General features: G+C 30.9%; 1 protein-coding gene across 1 annotated transcript in view; it reads right to left on the minus strand.

The window, feature by feature from the left end:
* Positions 1-23,331, minus strand: part of Ktl (BTB/POZ domain-containing protein Ktl) — a 368,982-nt gene that overhangs the window by 214,510 nt on the left and 131,141 nt on the right. The gene's annotated exons all lie outside the window — the stretch shown is intronic.

Raw genomic sequence — 23,331 nt, forward strand, 5'->3', positions numbered from 1 at the left:
GGTTATAACATTCAGAGGGTACAACGGAAAGAATGGCAGTACAAAAGATATTTTATTTGTATAGAATAGTTTTTGTTTCAAACATGTAATAGAAATCATCGAATTTTTACTTTGTACTATATTTTATTTTGTTCTCCACTAGAAATCAATACTATCGAAAAATGTTCGTTTGAAATTTGTATGCATTGCTATATAAACCAAGGGGCCAAGAATATGACAGGACGTCGATCTGGTCTTATTATTAAAATGCAAGAAGTAATGCGAAATGTTAAATGGCTACACTGCTTTTTACATCGAAAAGCTCTTGCCTCAAAATCTTAACCTTCCGAAATGGATTGTGTTTTAAAAATGACATAAAAATTGTAAACTCTATTAGAAAAAAAGCATTATAAACTTGCATTTTTAGCAAACATTGTGAAGACATCGGTTCTTTATATGTAAATCTTCTTTAGCACATAAAAATAAAAAGGCTTTCAAGGAATAACGTCATGAAATTTTTTAGTTATATAAGAGCAAAACTTTTGATGTATTTGGAAGATACTTGGAATATAAAGAACTATTTTTTATTACAAAGTATTAACTATTACAAAGAATTACTTTGGCTTCTTAGACTAGCTTTGCTTGCCAATATATTTCTTACACCTTAATATTCTGAATAGTGACTTGCAAGCCGCGATGTTAAATATTGGCTTGCAAGTCTTTTGCTTGACCGTGGCCGCCAAGGTCAAATTAATGAATTTTAAACAAAATTAAATTATGTCAAATTTTAATTGGCAAAAAAATTTTGATTCATTTCAGTGTGGAATAAAGAATTCGAGAAGTCATGGAAGAATTACAAATAGGATAAATTTTAAGCAATTTTTTATAGATATGGAAGCTACTTTGGACAAAATAAAACAACAGCAATATTTTTCCAAAGGAATTCAAACCTGACATGACAAGTACAGATCGGCACTGAATCCTTTTTGAACAATTATTTTTAACTTAAATTTTTGAAATAACTCTTAGAGATAAGAAGCTTTCAAATGTTTGGTTTCGTTTGCAACGTCTTATTTATGCGAGTTGAGTTTCTTATCAGTGACTACTATTAAATCAAAAGTAAGAAATCGCTTAGGATTTGAAAATGACATCATTGTTTACGTATCCAATACAGAGCCCAGATTTGATAAAATAGTTAAAAAAAAAACAGGCACATACGTAGTATTAATATCTATTTCTTTACTTTTTAATGAATTTTTAAGTAAAGTGTTTAATTGTTATATATTTATGTTTTATGAGGTAGTAAATTTATGTTAATAAATAATTAACAACATTATGATAATTAGGGCGTTATATTGATATTTGACATGATTTTATTTAAACTATGAAATTAATTAAAGGAAACTATGAAATAAACGTCCCTTAATAATAGATAATAGATAGATAGATAGAGTAATAGATAATAAATAAAAAAATTTTTTTTAAACCTTTTGTGACTTTCTCATCTCTTTAACGCGGGCCCCCAGAGGGTAGCGATCCACATTTTGGGAATCACTAATCTAGAGGATTACTTAAATATCTGCAGTTGTAAAAATAAATTGTTGCGTCGTTGGGTAAAACTGTCATATTAAAATAAAGATCTATATTTACCGAAATTGTACTTGAAGAAAATTTCACTCCGCAAGAAAATCCTCCAACGTTAATATTTATAAGTTTATTGTTTGGGAAAGCAAACCGATTATCACACGCTATAATAGAATAATTAAGGGAATAATTAAGCAGAGGACTGTAAATGGAAATCAAAATGTGTACCGCGTAGTAGTCACTAGCTCTCTAGCAATCCAAATCCGATGTGCCATGGAGAAAGGTGGAAAGAGGGAATTACGAGTAAAACGTCTTATAATATTTAATTTGTATAAAGAGCAAAGTAATACAATTCTTAAAAATGCATGGGTAAACTTCTATGGTAGAAAAGTTAGCCCTAGATCAATCTTGTGTGCTTGTTTATATAGCTCATATCAGCATAAGTCAGATCTTACAACGATCACATCTAATTAATAGTAAGCGAAACATACACGGTTCTCAGAGACCTTATTTAAAAATCTCGTTCATAATACTAACTATCGAAGTCACAATATTAAAGAACTTCAGTTTACCGTGTAAGTTCTACAGCCAAGTATAAAGTAATAACCTTAAGATTGTTTGCTAGATTTGCAACAAACGGTGTTAACATGTTTGTAATAATTTGAGATCTGCTGAAACGAGATTAACTCGAAAAACTCATTACTTGGATTTGCAACTGCTGCACAAAAGTTAGAAATTAGGTAAATCCGCTGTTTCTTGCAATTATATTATTTTGAGATAATTTAAATGAATTCATTAATAAATAATCTTCAGTTTATTTTAACAACGAACTTTAAACGAAAGATATATTTTTGGAATTACCGAAAGAAACAAATGGAGAACTAGGTTAAATATTGTGTTTGTGCAAAATTATTGATTGCAATATTATTTAATGTTTAACTAAATACTTTTCGACGTTTCAAAACAAAAACAAAAAAATATTTAAGAATTTGTGGAAAAAGTGCCTAGAACCGCCAAAGTCGTTAAGGAAGTTAAGCCACTTCACAAAATTGAAAATTGACACATTTCGCCGTGGTGTTACAGAAAAGACCCATGCTTTAGCCCAAGCTGTAGAAAAAAACATGTATTAATTAGTGAATTTTTCAAAGGACATGGATGAAGGACAAATCCTACGATAGCCTCCAAACATAGACATATATTACAAGATAGACTGACTGCTGCAATATAGTCGCGTTCCCCCAGTGCGATAGAAAAAACTGACGCAAAGCAATCCCTGCATTTATTTATAATGGGCACGTTGTCGATCTTCTCATTGGTCATTTAGGTCGCGTAGTCAATAAACCTGAGAAATTAAAAAGAGATGTAGGGACTGCTTTACATCAGTTTTCTCTCTCGCACTAGGGGAATGGGCTGGTAGAGCAAAAATAATTATATCCCATATTATATGTCTATGCCTTCAAGTGCGTGCAACTCTAAATTGTTGGTTATAATTTATTTATGGCTTTTTTAGGGTTTAAAAGACGGTGTTTTTGATAATTTTTATTTGTATTATATCAAATTATTATTTTATCTTAAAATGAATAAAATATTGTAAAAGTAACTTAATTTGAGTTTCACTACATTAAATGTGAGCCAATATTTTATGCAAAATTAACGATTAAAATTCCAAAAAATGTGAATTTTTCGCCATTTTTAATTTTTGACATATTTTTTGTAAAAATTCTTTTTTTTTATGCAAAATCATTATATTTTAACTTTTTAATTACAAACTGAATAAAACTTTCTAAGATTCAATCGGTCAATTCCTTTCGGAGATGAGTTTAAATGTTTATAAAAATTATTGAATATTCATAAATTTTGCAGGACCAAAACTTTCTTTTAAAAAAAGATAGAGATTTAATTCTAAACGAAGTCTCTTTTTGGTCGATTATATTTTTATGTAGGAATAAACATATTTACTCAAAAAATTGTTCTACCTCTTATTTAATTATCAAACTACAGCGCTCCCTACACAGTACACACATTTTTACCTTATTGTTTCTTAGAGCTAAAGTCAAGTTAAACATTAAAAAAAATTTCTACGATCAATAGAAGTGGAGTTAGCTTAATTTGTTTAATTTGTAGTAAAAGTTGGGGCGATTAGGTTACTATCGTCACTTCCACTCTGACGACGTTTAGCTAAAGAAGTTCTTATAAAAAAATAGCTCAAGAAGTAAGTAATAAATAGTTGGGGCCAGAGGGTGAATTGTCAAAGAGACCTTATGCGCATAGTGCTTAAACGACTTAACATATAGGACCGTGTGATATGCCATATGACAGGATTCAAGAATACGGTGACAAAGAAACTTCAAACATGGCGGCTCTAAAGACCTTAAACTTATTTATGTTTTTTAAAAACACAATAAGAAATTTTTAACCAAAAAAAAGATTTTGTTACTGTTAATATTACAACTAAAAATCAGCTTTTGAACTCAAGAGGCAATGTAACAAGTTTCAATATTATTAAATTGATCGATTAAATTCAAATTAATTAAGAAAAAATGTATACTTAATTCGAGGATTGGAAGACGTTTAAAGAGGATATAAATTTTATATAAATATATATACAGAAACAATGAGGAGAAAATTGATGTAAATATAAATTTAAATTTGTTATTTATAAGCAAAAAGAATAATTAGCTGATTGGATCAAGAGTTGTGTTTTAGTTTTATATTTAACAATTTTACGAGCAATAGACTTCAAAATATTTTAAATTACTTTTGAATGTCTTGCAAAAGCAATAAACTAATGTATAATTATACTTACAATGAATATTTTTGACGTTTATAGAATGATATATGTATTGTTTAATGTAAACAAGCTCCCATTCAAACACAAACACAATTTGTGTGCAATTTTGCTCACAGAAAACTTTTTTTAAGTCTTGGGTTTGACATCAGCTATACGAATCAATAAGATAAAAATGTGCGTAATGTATAGGGAGCGCTGGAGCTGGAGCGCATTGTACTTCAAAACAATAAATAAGGGGTCAACACATTTTTTAAGTAAATATTTTTATTTCTACATAAAAATATAATCGGCCAAGAAGAGAATTCGTTTAAAATTAGATCTCTATCTTAAAAAAAGTTCTGGCCGTGTCAAAAACTAAAAATAGCTAAAAATTGACATTTTTGGACTTCTAGTTAATAATTTTGCATAAACTACTAAGTTAAATTTAATGTGGTATAGCTCAAATGTACCAAAAATGTACTTTTGTATTTATTTTACCCTAAATTGTTGACTTGATACAATAAAAATCAAATTAATCAAAGAACACCGTTTTTTTCACTTTAAAAGTGCCATAAAAAAATTATAACGAATAGTTTAGAGTTGCACGTATTTGTAGGTTACTCCAGGTATTGCCCCTCAAAACGCTCTGCTGGTTTCAAAAATTCACTAATTAATGCTTAAAATAATTTATTTTTATTTCTACAGCTTGGACTACCTATTTGGCTGAAAAGATATAAGGGTGGATTTTTGCCCTACGGAACTTGAAATTATGATTATTCTATGTTTTCTGCGTTATTAATATGCGCTATAAACATTTTTTGTGAGTGTGAGAATGTTCGTGTATGTGTATTGTGTGTTGCATATGTAGGGGAAAGTGGTCCACATTCGGCATATTGGCCTTGAGAAGCCAGAAAACAATACTTTTTGATGAAACTGTAACTTATTAGGAACTTGTTTTAAAAGAGAAAAAAATCTAGACATAAAGTTGGCTCATATTTTTATATTTTAAATTTTTTTACAATTGGCCGAAACTTAGGAGGTAGTTTCGGCCATATTCGGCTATATATCAAAATACAGTAAAAGTAAATATGAGTAAAAGAAAAGTACCCAACCTACCTATAAACTTAATTAAACATGGATTTTATCTTACGTTTAAACCTGAAAAGTTAACATTAAATTTGTAAACACTTGATATTCTTACAGTTCCATGAGCGGAAGAAAAAGACAAAATAGCTGCAAGATCTTTTTTTGCTACTACAGCAATGTCTTGGACAATGGGAAACAAGAAGCTGTTTGTATTATTTTTGCGGCGCAGAAATTTGACCTCGTAATCCTAATCTTGGAAAGAAGTTATTTGACCTACATAAAAAATGTCTATCTTGGAAACAAGAAATTTTACAAGAACAAAATTTCCTACGCCATATTTTCATTGTCGGGGATGGCTTTAAAATCTTCGAAATCTTCTTCGCTGTCGTCTGATGAACAATCTTGCAAAACTACGTCAGTGCTAGACTCGCTTGACATAGAAATATTTCTTTTCCTACCCACTGTAATCAAATCTTTTTTTACTGATGCCTTATTCTGTTTTAAACTTAGTTTTCTTTTTCTCTCTGCATCTAAACTTTGTCTTTTCTTGTATTCCGGCGTGTCTGAATATATTGTTGACTGCGCTTTTCTCCTATTTATTTGTTTTTTCTTTTCTTTAATTCGTTTCTGTGGATATGGTCTAATTTGACTCAGTGTGTTAGTCGATGTGGAAAGAATTTTAGGCGAGCCCGGAGGTGTTTTATTAATATTTTTTTCTACTACACAGCTTGATATTGAAGGAATTTGCGGAATTGTTTCGGTGTTTAATTCACTTTGTATGGTATCAATAGAACTAACGTCTTTGTTTTGCATTGAATACAAGTCGATTTATTGGCCACAGACCAGTATTTTTAAACGAGCTGGTTATATTTTTAATTGTGAATGCACATTCATATGCCTTCTTAGCCAAACGCGCCACATGTCGAATTGTAAGGGTTTTTGTAGGATTTGAAAGTAGCCAGTCATGCTGAGCTGTAGCTAAATATGACTTAAACGGTCCAAATACGGCAACATTTTGTGGCTGAGTTATATGTGTCGTATGAGGTGGAAAAAATAATAAAACGATCCCCTTTTCTCGACACAATGTAATGGCTTCTACAGATATGTGGGATTCGTGGTTGTCCAAGAGCAGAAGTCCCTTGCTTTCCACAGAACATTTAACAGAATTCGCAAAGTGTTTTAGTACTTTTGAGAAGAGGTCAGACGTCATCCATCCTTTCTTATTCCCTAACGCTATGCCAGATGTTGGGTATTGACTGGTGGTACTCCTCCACCAGCTGCACTAATTATACCTACAAACGTCACAAGTTCACCTCTCTCCTGTGAAGAGATGAGAGCCACTTGTTTTTTGCCTTTTGGGGCAAAAACTTTAGCAAGTGGCATAACTGTCGTTATGTCAGTCTCGTCCAGATTCCAGATCTGTTCCGGTTTAAACTTGTATTTTTCCAGGACACTGGCATACTTGGTAAAAAAATCTTCTGCCATTTTATTCAACTCCCAACTGTTTGGTGCTGTAGTATTCGGTAAAGCATTAGCAAAATCATAAGCCAGTTTCCTTATATCCTTATAGTTTAGGCCGTAGTTTAAGTTGGAACACGTTCTTATGTAAGCTACAAGGCTCGAACTCTTCATGCAAAGTAAAAACTTGACGAGCTGTATATTTGCTAGTATACGAAGCCTCCCTTCACTTTCATTATCTGAATCAGCCCATCCAGCCAAAAGCTCTTCTTCTGTTTTTTTCTTTAAAAGTACCTTAATTCTTGACTGTATGGTTTGTCTTTTAACCTGATACTCTTGGGCAGCCTTATATTGACTCAAACGCCCTGCCAATACGGCTTTAATGGCCAATTTCATGGTATTTTCATTAATGTCACAACGATTGGTTTTTTTGTGTAATTCCTAGGCATCTAGAACAAATTCGTAAACAGAAATTATTACTTACTTAGATATAGAAAAAGATCAATATACAAATAATATACGTGGGAAATATTCGGCTACTAGCTGAATCTTCCCCATAATAACCAAAACTTCCCCACGTGCTCTAAAAATAATATAAAATAAAATTGAAAAACTAGACAATGTTTTGAAGGTTATGTTTTACTAACATTAACTAAAAGTAACTTATAAATCAAGCAAAAAATTAAACACATAAAATTTACCTTTAATATACGTAAAAAATTACGACGAAAAAATAACTACCACTTATTAAAACTCGTCTGTGTTAACACACTGCCAAGGTCAGACGATGTTTCTTTTAGCAGCTTGGGTTGATATTGACGCCTAATTCAAATGTAAATCGGATATATTGAGAGGAGCCGAATGTTCCCTATGGCCGAATGTAGACCACTTTTCCCTATTGTGTATCATTGAATACGACGTGTCTCAGAGTTTCTTAATACGCTATTGCTGTTATATTCGTGTTGTTGACTTTTTTTCAGTATTGGCAACCACAGCCTGATACATTCTGCTGAACCATTTGCTACACATTTTTCGTCATTAAGTAGAATGAGGGCTGCTTGTTAAATTTTTGTTTCATGTCTATTTCTTTTATGATCATTGATGCAACTTTCCATTGTACTCTGTGTTCATTGTCCCATGCATGTTTGCATATCTGTGGTTTGTCGAAGTCCCTTTTTTTGATGTCTGCTTCATATTCGTTTATCCTGACACTTGGATGGTCTTGAGATTTCTTCCACATAGGAACTATTGCATCCACAAGGTATTTTGTAGACATAGTTCTTTGATCTCTCTTATGTGTTGGTAGGTTTGGATTTGGGCAAGATAGATCTCCATTTTTTTAATTGTTGTTGTGATGTACTTATTTTCCACTCTTTTTCATTTTTTTGATAAGCCCTTTACGTATGGTATTTTTGTTATCCTTGAGTAACTTCTTGTGAGTCTTTCTGGATTACTAGTGGTGGTGTGTTCTTTTCTTTTTTCTATCTTGTGGAATTTTTTGGTAAAACCTTTGTTAACATGTTTTTTCTTTTTGAAATGCCTTTTTATTAGCGCAGGTGTTTTGGGATCTATTATATAATTATTTAATGATTCATTTTTGATGTTTACGTTGTGCTTTGAGTAGTAAGTAAGTAAGCAAGTAAGTAGCAATCATAGCAATCAGATGCTATTTAGTACTATATAGAGACAGAAGGATATCAAATTACTACACATTTTCAAATTTATTTCATTATTGATGTAAAACCGGATAACATCACATTAGTGTTCAAGCCAAACAAGTCACCTAATCAATTTTTAGAAATAAATATAAATTTATAAATAAAATTTTTATTCCAGTAGATGAAAATAATGTTTTAAAAAGTATTAATATCTTCAAGGAAAAGTCCCAAGATACTAGAATTATTATCAAAATTATTAGAAGATTGTCCATTCTATTTTCAAGAAAATTGCAGTATAAAATATTTTTGTAAAGGGAATATTTTGTAAAGGCAATTTGTAGTAATAATATTTAAGCTAAAACTGGCTTGTATGATACTATAATTTATTTAACAAAGCGTATTACTTCCAGATATTTAAGTAAATATACTTCCTGATGCCCCATTAAATATAAATGGATTAGGAAGTGACCTTTTAGAAGACTATATGGTTTACTACTTTAAATATTTAATGAGGGTTTTAGGACGTTCGAATTTGTAATAAGTTTAGAAATTTTTTAGTTTTAAATTATTAATTGTAGAAAATTTTACACTAGAAATATAACAATAATATTTCTATTTTAGGAGAAAGCACACAAAAAATAAAATATAATCACTATAAATACACGAAAGAACAGTAGAAACTATTTTTTTTTGAACTTTTATTCATTGTAATCTGTTATCAATATAGCAATAAACAATATGTTTAAAAGACAGACAAAGTGACACAGTGGGAGCTACATCCAGTAGTGAGCACCCTTTACCTATAGGTAGTTAGTTTACATTACTAATTTTTCTGACTTTTATACAAACAACTATTCACAATTGAAACAAACTTCTATCTAGTTCATCGTGGTGCAAACATCAAGATGATCCAACTTTTTGACTTTTCTAAGCAGTGGTGGCCTCAGGAGGTCGTTAGTGGGTGGATTTATATGAGATGATAGTCTCTTAAAGTAGTTTTTACACTAAATGGCGGTTACTTCTCTAACAGTTTTAACATTTAGGTTCACGAAGAATTTGTATTATTGGCAATTCTCAAGATTTGAATCCTGTACATCTATACCAGTCGTAGTATTGTCTTATAGAGAAACAGTTTATTTTTGGTAGTAAAACTGACTTCCGATTCATAAACTAGTACATTTTTTTGTAAAGCATGCCAAGGTGCAGTCGTTTGGATCATATGATCTTCCCAATTTAGGTGATTGTCTATGTGGATACCCAGATATTTGACATCGTTCGTAGCAGGTAGTAATATTCGGTTTATGGATACTTGAGGGCAGTTGTCTGTATACTGTAGGACTTGTTTTCAAGTGCATCTTTAGCTGTTCTGAGTACTCTATGAATTTGCTCGATGGTACCACGTTTTCGCCTGATGCATTGATTATAAACCACCGTGGGTGGAACTTTTAAAAAAAATAAACTTGTAATAATATCCAATTTAAAATTAAAGGGAAGAAAAAACCGTATTCAAAAGATGAGAAAATATATTTGATAAGAATTTTTAAAATTTCAATTTGACAAAAATTAATCAAAATAAGTTGTAGCAAAAGCTAACATACCTTTAGAAATATATACGAAGATTTTGTAGATTAATCGAAGAAGATTAATCGATTCCAAATAAAGGGAGAAATGTTCGAAAAAATACTTGGACACGTCGATTTGTATTTTTTGTGGTATATTTTTTTACAAAAATAATATATTTTTACAAAATTAAAAGTTTAATTAAAACCTAAAAAAGCCTTTTTTTGTCGAAATAATCATATAACTTTTTTTTTAAATGACTGCAGGTCTCTTTTGTTTTATTTTGTGTATTTCATCAATATATATATATATATATATATATATATATATATATATATATATATATATATATATATATATATATATATATATATATATATTTTTAATTATTTTCAGATTTTTCCGTAAGGTATGTCTCCTTCAAAAACCCGCAAAACTGGCTTTTAAGGATATTTGAGGATTTTTCCCATTTTATAGATTTCAAAATATCAAATCAAATCAAAGTTATATAAAACTTAGAGTAACTAAGACCTTTAGGACATTCGAAAATTGGCTTTAAACTCCCAAAAAAAACATGTCTTTAGGGTTTCTAAGGGTTTTTAGATCGAAACAACCTGAATCAATACGTCTTCTATTTATATTAAAAAAAATAATATTATAATAATAATATATAATATTTTCATCCTCCAAGAAGCCAATACAATCATTGTTTATGGGAAAAACGGTGAAAAACAATATCTTCTGAAGAAAAATTTGTTTTTAGCCGTTATTTTTAGGCCTAATCTCTCATTCGCATCTCTTATTTCTATGTCTATTCCAGTCTTATTAGTATATACACAAATAGAGGGTGTAACAAAAAGGTAGGTCATAAATTACACCACATATTCTAAGATCAAAAATAATTCGATTTATCCTAACTTGCCTTAGTACAAATGTACACACATAAAAAGTTAAAGCCCTTTGAGGTAACAAAATGAAAATCAATTTTTTCCAATATATCGAAAACTGTTTAAGATTTTATATTAAAAATAGACTATGTAACTTAAGATATGGCTTTCTTATGACAGAAACAACTTAAAAAAAATAACAATGAAATTTACGTACCCCGCCTATAATGTGACGCCACAATGGTTTTATAACTTTTTACCTCTTAATACTTTTTCCATAAACCACTTAAACCTACACGTTTTCGGAAACGGCAGATATGTAGTCAATTCTGGATACGTTTGAGCAGGCTAAATTATTATTGTTTTAGATAATTATTGGTAATTTGGTAATTACAGTTGAATGCAAGGGAATAGTGAAGCAGCTGCAAGGCATTATACAAAAAAATATCCTAATTGAAATACACCAGGCAGACGATTATATATTTCCATTGATCTTCGTGTACGAGGGACAGACGCATTGCGAGCGCAACTTGTTTGTATTTTGAAAATATAAACAAGTTTTTATTTTGAAAATACAAACAAGTAATATACAAAAATATTTAAACTACAAACTTTAATGTTTGTATTTTGAAAACGATTTCCGAAGTGGAAATTGAAACATCAACTTGTTTTAAATTTAAATTGTGGCTTATTCTTATTAAAATAATAATTGCATTAAGGCGCCATAAGAAAATGGCTTCAGAACAACTTGTTGGTAATATTGGTCGATCAAAGGTAGATACAAACGATAAGAAGGTTTTGAAAGGAATTAAAGAAATCTCTGGAAGGAGTACAAGAGTAGTAGCGGCTCAATTACATGTTTCTCACAAGATGGTTTGGAGATCATTTAAGGACCAGCAGTTTCATCCTTATCACAACCTCTGTTCAAGAATTCCTGGATGAATATTATCCTAAATGAATAGGATTCTGCATTTGGTTTTTGACGGAAAACACTTAAAATGTAAATTTGATTATTCATGTTTTTTTTTATTGACGAAGCTACCTTTAACGGAAATGGTAAAACAAATCATCATAAGACGCACATCTAGGCCGAAGAAAACCCCTACGCAAAAAAGTCTCTCATCACTAAAAAACTTTTAAAGTCAATGTTTGAGCACGAATTGTGAATAATAACTAGAGATACATGATGGTAAAAAAATGAAAATACGGTATAGCCCAAAATAAACAGTACTGAACTTGTAATGATTTTATTGTTCTAAAAAAATACATATGATTGACACTTTATAACATGTTCTAAATGAGCTCCTCCTCTCTCAAGACAGTATTTATACCGATATTCCAGATTTTTCGTAATGTTATGGAATAAAGGTTGTCTCAAGTCCGCGAAGAAGGCTCTAACGGCATCCTTTAACTCATTGATGGTTTGTGGTGCCCGTTTAAAAACGGTAGTTTTAGCCATACTCCAAATATATGCATCTGGAGATGTTAAGTCTGGAGAATGTGCAGGATAGGGAAAGTCAGTAAATCGTGAAATTTGTTTGGAAAATGTCCCCGAATAAATTGATGAACTGCGACAGCAGTATGGCAAGTTGCCCCATCCTGCTGGAAAAATTGGTGTCGAAATGCCGAATTACGTGCACGAAAAAATTGACGTAGATTAGGAATAAAGCATGTTAAAATTTGTATGTACCTCTGTTGATTAAGTGTGACTTGCCTACCATTTTCTTCGATAAAGTATGGACCAATGATTTCGTGTCCCGAAACTGCACACCAGACACTCGCTTTTATGCTATATAAAGGAACTTCTTGAACTTCATCTGGTCTGGCAAAGCCCAGAAATCGATTTGTGCGACGATTTACATGGCCTGACAAATGAAAATGTGCTTCGTCTCAAAACCATACATTTTTAAAAAATTCAAAATTTTCGTACTGTAATGCAAGAATTCTGGCACAATATTCCACTCTACTGTGATAATCCCTGGGATGTAAATGTTGATGTACCTGAATCACATACGAAAATGCACTCAGCTTCTTCAAAATTTTTTGCAAGGAAGTTTGTTTTAAGCCAAGATGCAACGCTGTTCTTGTCTGGATGGTTTTCGGATTTTCCAAGATTCGCTCAAAAACACGTTCATGGTTATCGTTATTGTTAACTGTCCTGGGACGCCCTAAGTTTCCTTTTCGTTGGCATAATACATTACCCGTATTTCTAAACTTTTCAACAACCTTCAAAATTATAGCATTTCTTATAGAACGTTTATTAAACCTTTGTTGTGAATTGATCACACACGTATTGCAGACTTGCAGTATTACGTCGGCCGATTCCGTATAAGCGAAAATAATGCTCCACAAGAAATATCTTCTCCTCTGTATATAACACCATTTTTAACAATTAGGCCTTTATAGTTAATTGCTTAAGGATTACTTGACAGGTCTACACTAGTTTATTAAAATATGACGGCGCGTACAAAGAGAAATCTATGTTTCAGTTTCAGTACTGTTTAGTTTGGGCAATACTGTACTTATTCTGAAAGTGAGGGCATTTTTCCTATCTTAACGGTGGGTTCCCTATATCCTCTGGCTTTAACCCCGTCGATTATTCCATATGAAGTCGATTAAAAGAAATGATTTAACTAGAAAATTTTAACAAAAATACATGACACGAATTAACAGAATTATTGATACTTATAACATTATTAGAAATGACTCTTTAACACTTAGGAAGACACGAGCTAGGAATACGTGTAGTTCCTCACGATTCCCCTTTATGATAACAAATTATTTTCAATAGTGTTTTTTCTGTTTTAGGCAGGCATGAAGTTATTAAACAACCTCGTACATCGATAACGTAGTTAAATGGTATTAAATTATATGTAACTAAGGCATTCTGCACACGAAACGTATCATCATAGACGCGTATAAGTTTCATCATGCAGCGACGATTCCTTTACGCCTTAAAATCCGCAAACGATTCGATTTGCAAGCGACATGTGATCGTCTTGTTTGAAGGTTTTCCATGCTTTTACAGTAGTTGCAAAGATCTCAAGTGATGAAGAGGACTTAGTTTTGTTTAATATTCTTCGCCACTGCAAAAACAAAGAAACAGAGGAAATTTTGGGTGCATCCTTATATCTACAAAAACTACAACATAAGGTTATTTACTGCCGCCAAAGAATTGTCGGAAGATGACTCTAAATTCCACACATTTTACAGAATATCTAAAAATACATTTAAAGAATTGGTGTTAATTTTAGGTCCTGCCATTCAAAAGCACAATACTAACATGCGTGAGTTTGTTTAGTTCAGAAGAAAGACTTATGATAACACTTAGGTAAGTAAAAGACGTACTCTAGGTATATTTATTAATAAAATATTACATTAATATTTGTAAGAGACTATGTTTTTGCATATTGGTCGAAGGAGGAGAAATGTCATCAGTAATAATTGTGCTGCAATTACTTCTATGAAATGAAGTTGTGGCATTATCATTGGGCGAAGAATAGGGTGTGCCGAATGTATTCATTGAAAATCCACTTGAGGTGTGTGATGCTGATTCGTGGTGGTGATAGTCTATTCTTGAAGTATCGTGTATCAAAAAGTGTTGAGTTAGATTATTTTGTTCTTGTTTTCTGATTAACTGTTCGATTAACGTTAGAGTTTGTATTTTAAACGTTCAAAATTTTTGTCAGATAGGCTTTTTACATCAGGTAGTAAACTTAAAAGAAACATCTTTCGATCATCATCTGGTGATTCCAGGCTATTCCTATCTTTTGTTTTTATTTACATTTTATAAAACTGCTTGACCAACAGCGTCAACTTGTCTAATACATTTTTTCTTTTTTTTTTCTGGCTAGAGATAATTTTCTAAATACGTTTTGATGATTCGATTACTGAACTGTTATTATTTTCTTCAGTATCATTTCCAGCTATGTTTTCGTTTGGCGGTGCTTGAGATGATTCGTCTTCATATGGCTGCGTCAATACCTCAGTGTCTGGTAGCGAAATATTTTCAGTATTTTCTAAATGTTGGACCGGTCTTATATATGGCAATACAAACTGCATAACGTCGTGCAAGTAGAAAGGATTTTTTGCTTTTGCCGAAGAGCCAGATGAGGATGGTTTTAGGCTCCGGACAAACCCATTGCGAATGTTCTTCTATTTTTCTTTACAATCAGCCTCTGCAAAGAGTAAATATTGTTAGAATATTTATACAAGCTAAAATTCAGTTGTTATACATTTTCACTTTGGTTTTTTTTTCCAGGTATTTAGCTACTGGCTGCACATTTGCTGCCCTAGCTTTATATTTTTAAAGAGGTGAACGTATCATTGGATTAATTATAGAAGAAACTACAAATGCCATATGGAATTCGTTAAAAGAACTATATATGGTATTACCAAATAAAGAAAAATGGAAAGATATAGCACAGAGATTTTATGAATTATTATCACATTATTAGGTATTTCGCATAGTTATTATGCATACCTGATTTTTAACACTGTTTTGGAAGAGATTATTGTATAAATATGATGCAGTGCCTTAATCGCTCAAATGGCGATTTTTATCGCTTAAATGACAAACTTTATTCGCGGGATTAAATGAGCCACTTTATATCCCAAGTAATAGTATACTATTATGTCATTATGATAAACGTTTGTTTGGGTTACTAGCAAACCGTTTAATAAATAATGAGAGTAGCGTGTTTCGATTAAAAAGAGACGCTTAAATAATAAATATTTATAGAAAATAAATGTTTATGGAATACTACTTGCTATATCAATGACTCTTGCATACTAGATTATTTGGTAACGAAACGTTTTAGTCACTACATGCATATTTATGAAGGGTCGGAAAATTGTGAGTGGAAGGATATACGAGCCCTAACAACTATAAATTGGCGAAAATTTAAATATTAAAAAAAATCAGATGTGTGAGTGTGAATTTAATATTATTTTTTAATAATCATGATAATAACACTAAATAAGCAGTACTTTAAAGGATAAATGATTACAAAAAGTAATTAGTATTTTTTATACTGCCCAAATAACCTATTAATATCATAAAGATCAAACAAATATGTAAAAATTAGTGATCACTAAATAATGAGACAGGCTGAAGTGACTGCTAAAAACCAAACCAAAGATAAGACAAGGCAATTTCTTTTCAAATTTAGTGAATAGCTTTAATATTTCAATAAAATGATGCGTTGTATCACTACGAATTTAAAACTTCGTGAGTAGGTCATTAAAAACTATTGCCGCAATAAAACAATTGACCGATGGACTAATATATTCATAAAATTACAGAGTGGAATATAATTAAGCATTATAGGGAAAAGGACGTATATAGCATTATGGTTACCTTAGCGTCCAAGAAAAATATAAGATGTTTTGAAATACCGTAAGTCCTGTTATGTTATTTTGCCATAGTAATGACCTATACTAAGCATGACCTGTTACATGCATATATATTTTTATGATTCATTTTATCCGCCAAAGATAAAATTAAAATTACTAAATAGACCATCTAAATAAATTTTCAAGATATCCTGGAGAGTTGTTATGCTATGTAAAAATACAAAATAATATTGGTTTGCTCTTAATATTTCAAAGTATAAAATATTATAAGTCAAATAATTCACCTAATAAACTATAAAAGATATTTCGAAGAAATGAAAGTCCATTATCTTTGGATTACCTGTAGTAAACAAAATTTAAAGATATGCATAAATTATTTTCTTTGTAAAATATAATTGAGTAGACGTAGTGAAATAATAAAACAATGGGAGAGTGGATTTTCCAAATAGACTTGTACGCGGATACGGTAAATAAGACAATAGAATCGAAATATTTAAAATGTATAATTCTCCGTTAGTTTTTAAGAATTTGTAGAACCAATTAACATGTTAATAGTATTTAGGAAATTTATAATTGTAGGTAAAATTGTTTGTTTGTTATCTAAATGGTTGATGGCGATACGTATGACGAACTGTGATTGGAGGAGATAAAAAAAGGTGGGATAGCTATGTACGGATGGGAGTTTAGCTAGATTTTTGAGGGAGAAAAGATAATCAGTTGTTTTCCAAGGGTGCAAGGTGAACAGTCGTTGTTCTTTGGCGGTTCCCAAGTGATAGTAAGCATTAGAAGTGAATGTTTGTGAGTTTTCGTGGACTAAGTGTCTCCTAACGGAAGCTGACCCAGTAAAATATTGTAAGTCATACTTTTCTACTTATATATTCCAAGAGTCACTGTTCAGGCCGGAACGAGAGATTCAGTTTATCGAGAGGAGAAGAGGCTAGCATCTTTTGAACGATACGTGCATCTGAAGAAGATCATTGAAGACGAGAGGCTCGCAATAATTTGTTGTAAGATTGCTGATTACCTAGGGAACTGCTAAGAATAGATAGTGTAGGCTACAAGGAACAAGGATTTGGACAACTCATCATCAGAGAGATAGTTTTTTTTACCATTCGTCAGTTTTTCCTTTATCAACAAAGTTTTTTTTTTAATTGCTTCAGAAAAGATAGAAATATTTATCAGGAGATATAGAATAACAATTTTGATTTGAAATTTTAATTTATATAGTATATAACATTAATTTTTGAAGGTTCACGTACGTAGAACAAAATTTATTTTGATAATCCTTATATGAGATATTTTTTGTTTAAGATATTTGAGTGTGAATTTTATTTCAATATATAATTTTGTATCATATATGACTATTATTCCGATATTCCTTAGACCTTACCTATCATATGTAAAGCATAGATATTGAAGCACGAATATAACCCTGAGATAAGAGAATTAAATAGTGTGATAAAATAATAATTGCATCATTTAAATAAGTTTAATTAATTAATTAATTAGCTAATTAATTGTTTGGCGCACCTCTGACTTTTAATATCACATTAATATATATATATATATATATATATATATATATATATATATATATATATATATACATATATGTATAAAATAAAATAAAATAAACTCAACTGCGTTTCTCTGTAAAAAAGTAAACTTTATTATTTTCTGTACAATATTAATTATTAACAAATACATTACCTGTAAAAAAGAAACAACATTTAAAGCTTATATTCTAAAGTAATAATGGCCAGACAATTTACAACCTTAAAATTAATGAATTGTTATTGTTAAAACACCTCACAAGTATGTCTAACATGAAAACAAAAAGAAGAACTTAATGTTTTGACAGTGGCGTAACAAAATGAGAATATAAATAGAAATAATATTAAAGGAACACAAAACAATAGTTTTTCTTTACATATATATATATATATATATATATATATATATATATATATATATATATATATATATATATGTATATATGTATATATATATATAAATATATATATATATATATATATATATATATATATATATATATATATATATATATATATATATATATATATATATTTCTCTGAATATACACCGATGGCTCTAGAACGGAAGAAGCCTCAGGATGAGGGATATACTCCAGATCACTGAACCCACGAATAAAGTGGAAAATGGGCAGAAATGCCAGTGTAGTTCAGACAGAACTAGCCGGTATCTCCATATCCACATAAGATAACCCAAAAATGTATAGCCGAGAAAACTATAATAATCTGCATAGATAACACACGAGTGCTACTAACGTTAAATAGGCCACGAGTCACATTAGGGTTAGTAATTAGCTAGGAAGGAGACTTGCCTAAGACTCTTAGGACTTGGGGATCTTTTTGGTTGGTCAACTACAAGAAATGCAGAAATTGTCAAATGTCACTCCTACACAAACCGTAGAAACATATGAAGAAGGGCAAGGGTGTAGACTTGTCAGAATATCACTAAGTAACCTTGAAAAGAAGTCAGCTTCAAAGAAATACTTGGGAATGACCACTCACTTGGTCGGTGAGAGCCTGTAACTGCCCTCATAAGGGAGATGTCCCCTGGTGACTTGTCCACCTTCCTGCAAATGGCAGGATGGACAATGAGCTAAGGACGACAGTACCATGGGAGAATGCACAATGGGTTAATTGTGACCTAAGTGTTCTGGGACTTAACTTGTAGGTTCCTCTGACATATATAATATTTTGATCTACCTTGCTTTTATACAGGGTGGTCCTTAAATAAATGTACAAAGAGAAACAGTACATTCTACACTTTTAAATATTGCAATTTAAGCCAACTTGCTTTCATAAAATGTTGATATTAAGAAAGATACAGGGTTTTGAAGTAAAAATATAAAATTTTACTTTTCGCTATAACTTTAATGTTAATGAAGGTTTTTATATAAAATTTTACAACTGGGTGCTTTTGTGTATCAGAAATTATAATTTGTTGCATATTTTGATGTAGCTGATAAAGGGCGCCACATGTGCTACATATGTGGCATAAGTTTGCGCTTAACTGTTTTAATCTCCAAATAAGCGCTATTTTTGTAAGAAATTATTAAAGATAAATTATTTTAACAAAAAAAAGGTATAATGCTTAATAACTTTAAAACTCAACAGTTTTCGAGATAATCGCATTTTATAAATCAGCTGCATAATAATTATTACTTGTGATATTTGTACGGTAAAGCTCTGAATTCCTGTGGCTAAGCATAATTAATAGGTTATTCCTATAAAAACAACTCAAAAATGGTAATGAAACATTACAAAATGTTCTGAAGCTATTTATATATATTAAGAAACCGTTATGGGCCCAGCGGTATTCAAATTTTTCGGAGATTGGAAATTCTATACAAGAAACTGGCACATTGTCAAAATTTAATCAAATTTTTACGATGATGTAGAGAGAACAACCTAATACCAAAGGGCTTAAAGTTACGTCCATCATATTCAAGCAGAAGGTTGGAAAACATTCTACATGATCCGCGAAAGATTAATAAACGTACTTTAACCTTTGGTTGTGGCTTATTCCCATTTAAATAGTAATTATCACAGAATGCTTTTTTACGACTGTTAAATGTCTTATAGAAGCTTCGCTCCAATTTTGGTGTATGGAACGTATTGAAACAACGTGTCTATAAGAATTTCATGAACATTAGGAACCACCTTTGGGAAGAAATAAATACTACAGCAGTTTCTTTTGAACCAATAATGTTATTTAATATGAGACGAATGTTTGATGGAACGTTTTGTTAAATTCATTGAAGAAAACGATGGACATACCAAATACTTACTTTGACAAAAAATTTAATATTATTTAGTTTAACTATTTCTTAATTTGGTTTGAAATTAGAATGTTTTGATTAAAAACGTAAAAATTACAGAGAAAATAAAATTTTAAAATTAAACTTTAACACCCTGTATCTTTCTTAATATCAACATTTTATTAAAGCAAGTCGGCTTAAATCGTAATATTTTAAAATATTGAATCTACTGTTTCTTTTTGTACAATTACTTAAGGACCAGGAGAATACCATACAATAATATTGAGGAGGAAGAGGTAAAGGAAGCATTAAGGAAATTAAAAAATAGAAAATCACCACGAGAGGACAGAATACCGAAAGAATTCCTAAAGTGTGGAGGACTAGATCTGACCAAACAACTATTAAGACTAATCCAAAAAATAATAGAACAAAACAGAATTCCTAAAACACAACACTAAAATTAACAACCAAAGTGATAACAAACAAACTGAATACAATTATAACACTAGCAGAAGAACAACAAGGTTATAGGTTGGAAAGATCATGCACCAGCGCTATATTTATAATGAGACAAGTGCAAGAGAAATCATTAGAATACAACAAACCGGCATATCTATGTTTCGTGGACTTTTAGCAGGCATTTGACCGGGTCAAATTAAAAGACGTTATCCACTTATTGTACCCAAGAGAGATACCTCTAAGAATAATCAAAACGATTGAAAATATCTACCAAAACACAAAACACAATAAAACTAAAAGTAGAAGAAGAACTAACCGATCCTATTGAAGCTGGTAATGGGATAAGACAGGGAGATTTCCTGAGTCCTCTATTGTTAAACCTGATTATGGATGAAATAATAAAAAAAGTAAGAACTAAAAAAGGATACCAAACGGGAGAGAAACAACTTAAAATAATCTGCTATGCAGACGACGCAACACTACTCTCTCAAAGTGAAGACGATTTAAAACGTATGCTGCACCAATTTAATATAACTACCAGAAAATTTAACATGTTACTTTCCCAAAAAAGACAGAATGCATGACTACAACAGCAAATTTACTAAGATGTAAATTTAAGCTGAAAGATCAGATATCTAGGCATCACATTATCTACCTACGGAAAGCTCGAAATTGAAGTAAAAGATCAAGTGAATACAGCAAACAGAGCCGCAGGCTGCCTAAATGAAATAATATGGAGAAATAAAAATATCGGTAAAGAAATGAAAGGCAGAATTTACAAAACAGTCATCAGACCAGTAATGACATACGCGGCAGAAACAAGACCTGACACAGAGAGGACAAAAAGGATGTTAGAAACAGCAGAGATGAAAACACTTGATGAAAAATTGATGGTAAGACACTACTTCACTTCCGTGAAAAATTCTTCTTCTTTCCCCCTGGCCATCTTCCTTTTATACTTTGCATGATTTTCAAGATTTTTTACTCTCTTATAATAATATACCCATTATAAATGGGTATATTAAGGAATATCTTGCTCGTTTATATTTAAATATTAATAATATTGTAACTGTCTTACTTGAAGACTCGACATTTTAAAAAAGTGGATTATAATCGCTATCTAAATCGCCCAAATCGGATCCAAAAGGCTCCCATGCGTCACTGCTTATGTTTGCATTGGCCATGTTTGTGTTGGTTATGCAGTTTTGTCGCAAGCTTCTTATGACATTTTGTTCGTGCGAAAAATAGTTTATAGATGGGGACACCATACTAACAAAAATTTAGTTTAGGCTGATTCTGCTCACGATTTTTACAGAAATTATAAGCATTTATAAAGCCTACTCCAGTAAAAGAAATTTTTGGGATTAGGCGATTTTACCTAATCAATTGTGTAAAATTGCTTTTATTTTTATTCTGTCTATTATTATCTATCACATATCTGTTCTTTTGGTTCCTATGACCATACAGGATCATGGTCCTAAGTTATTATATTTGGTAAATTATTACTATGACGAAATTTCTCTGAAACCTCTTTATGTTGGAGTGTTATACATTCCATATAGGAGATAAGGCAGGGTCTTTTAATGTTAGTTCATATTTATCGGCAGTTATATTTCTTTAATTTATCTCTGTGGTCTAGGTCCTACCTATATCTTATCTTTATTCTTCCAAATAAAAAGTTAGCTTAAACTAGGAATTTACTGATTTTCATCATTACTTTTTTCTAATGTCAAGAAATATTTTCGACCAGTTTAAAAATTCTCAACCTCAAAATTAACCTCATTACAAACTATTAAAACAAACATACTTTCTTTAATCTCGAACTCTACGCTTTTAGTTATTTCAGTTTTTTCTCTTATACCTATTTCTGCTGTTTGTTCTTATGATGTCTATTCTCTTTGGATATTTGCCATCACGTTGTAGTTGTTGGAGCTAATTAGTTTAGTACTTTTTCTTATTAGATATTAGAAAATGCGTTTAGTTTTAAACATTGTCTTATTCTACTCTTTTGTATATTCTGTCATTGTTAGTTTTTTTATATTTCATATATGCATGGCAATTTTGGTAAATAATACCCAAACTATAACTATATAGTGGGTAACTTCAAACTAATACTGTAGCGAATTATTTTTTCTTATTCATTTCTTTGTATTATTTGCATTTGGTTGTTGGAAAAAAAATTTCAATAAGTTTTTTAAGTCTGGACGTTCCTGTAAAGATAATTTCAGCCAAAAAAGATACAAAAAAGTGATAGTAGTAAAAAGTTTTAAACATATTTAAATTAAAGTTGTATATACATTTATGCATATATATGTTTATGGATATACTTACCCTTGCCGTCCCGGATTACACGTTTGGTGACTTAATTTTAAAATTTTTCGGCACCAACCTCAATTTACGTTTTAGTATATACATGACACAATAATCCCCTTTAGAGAAATGATATGTCGGTGAAGGGGATTAATATTAGTATGACCCAAGATAGAAATATGAGGAGAAATGTAATTAGGGAAGCCGACCTCTCATACGGACAAAGTAAATGAGTATGAGGATTATAATAATATGATTACATTATATTATGTACGGATCAATTTGGAAAAAATATATTAAGTCTTACTTTTACATGCATCTGAATATATAGTTCATCCCAAACCCTTCTTTCAGTGCGTCACAGTTGATCGAATTCTCTCTAACGCATTAAGCTAGAAGTGACAGAAAAAAACGTAA

This window comes from Diabrotica undecimpunctata, chromosome 6 (genome assembly GCF_040954645.1).
Source record: "Diabrotica undecimpunctata isolate CICGRU chromosome 6, icDiaUnde3, whole genome shotgun sequence".
In the NCBI taxonomy this organism is placed as follows: Eukaryota; Metazoa; Arthropoda; class Insecta; order Coleoptera; family Chrysomelidae; genus Diabrotica; species Diabrotica undecimpunctata.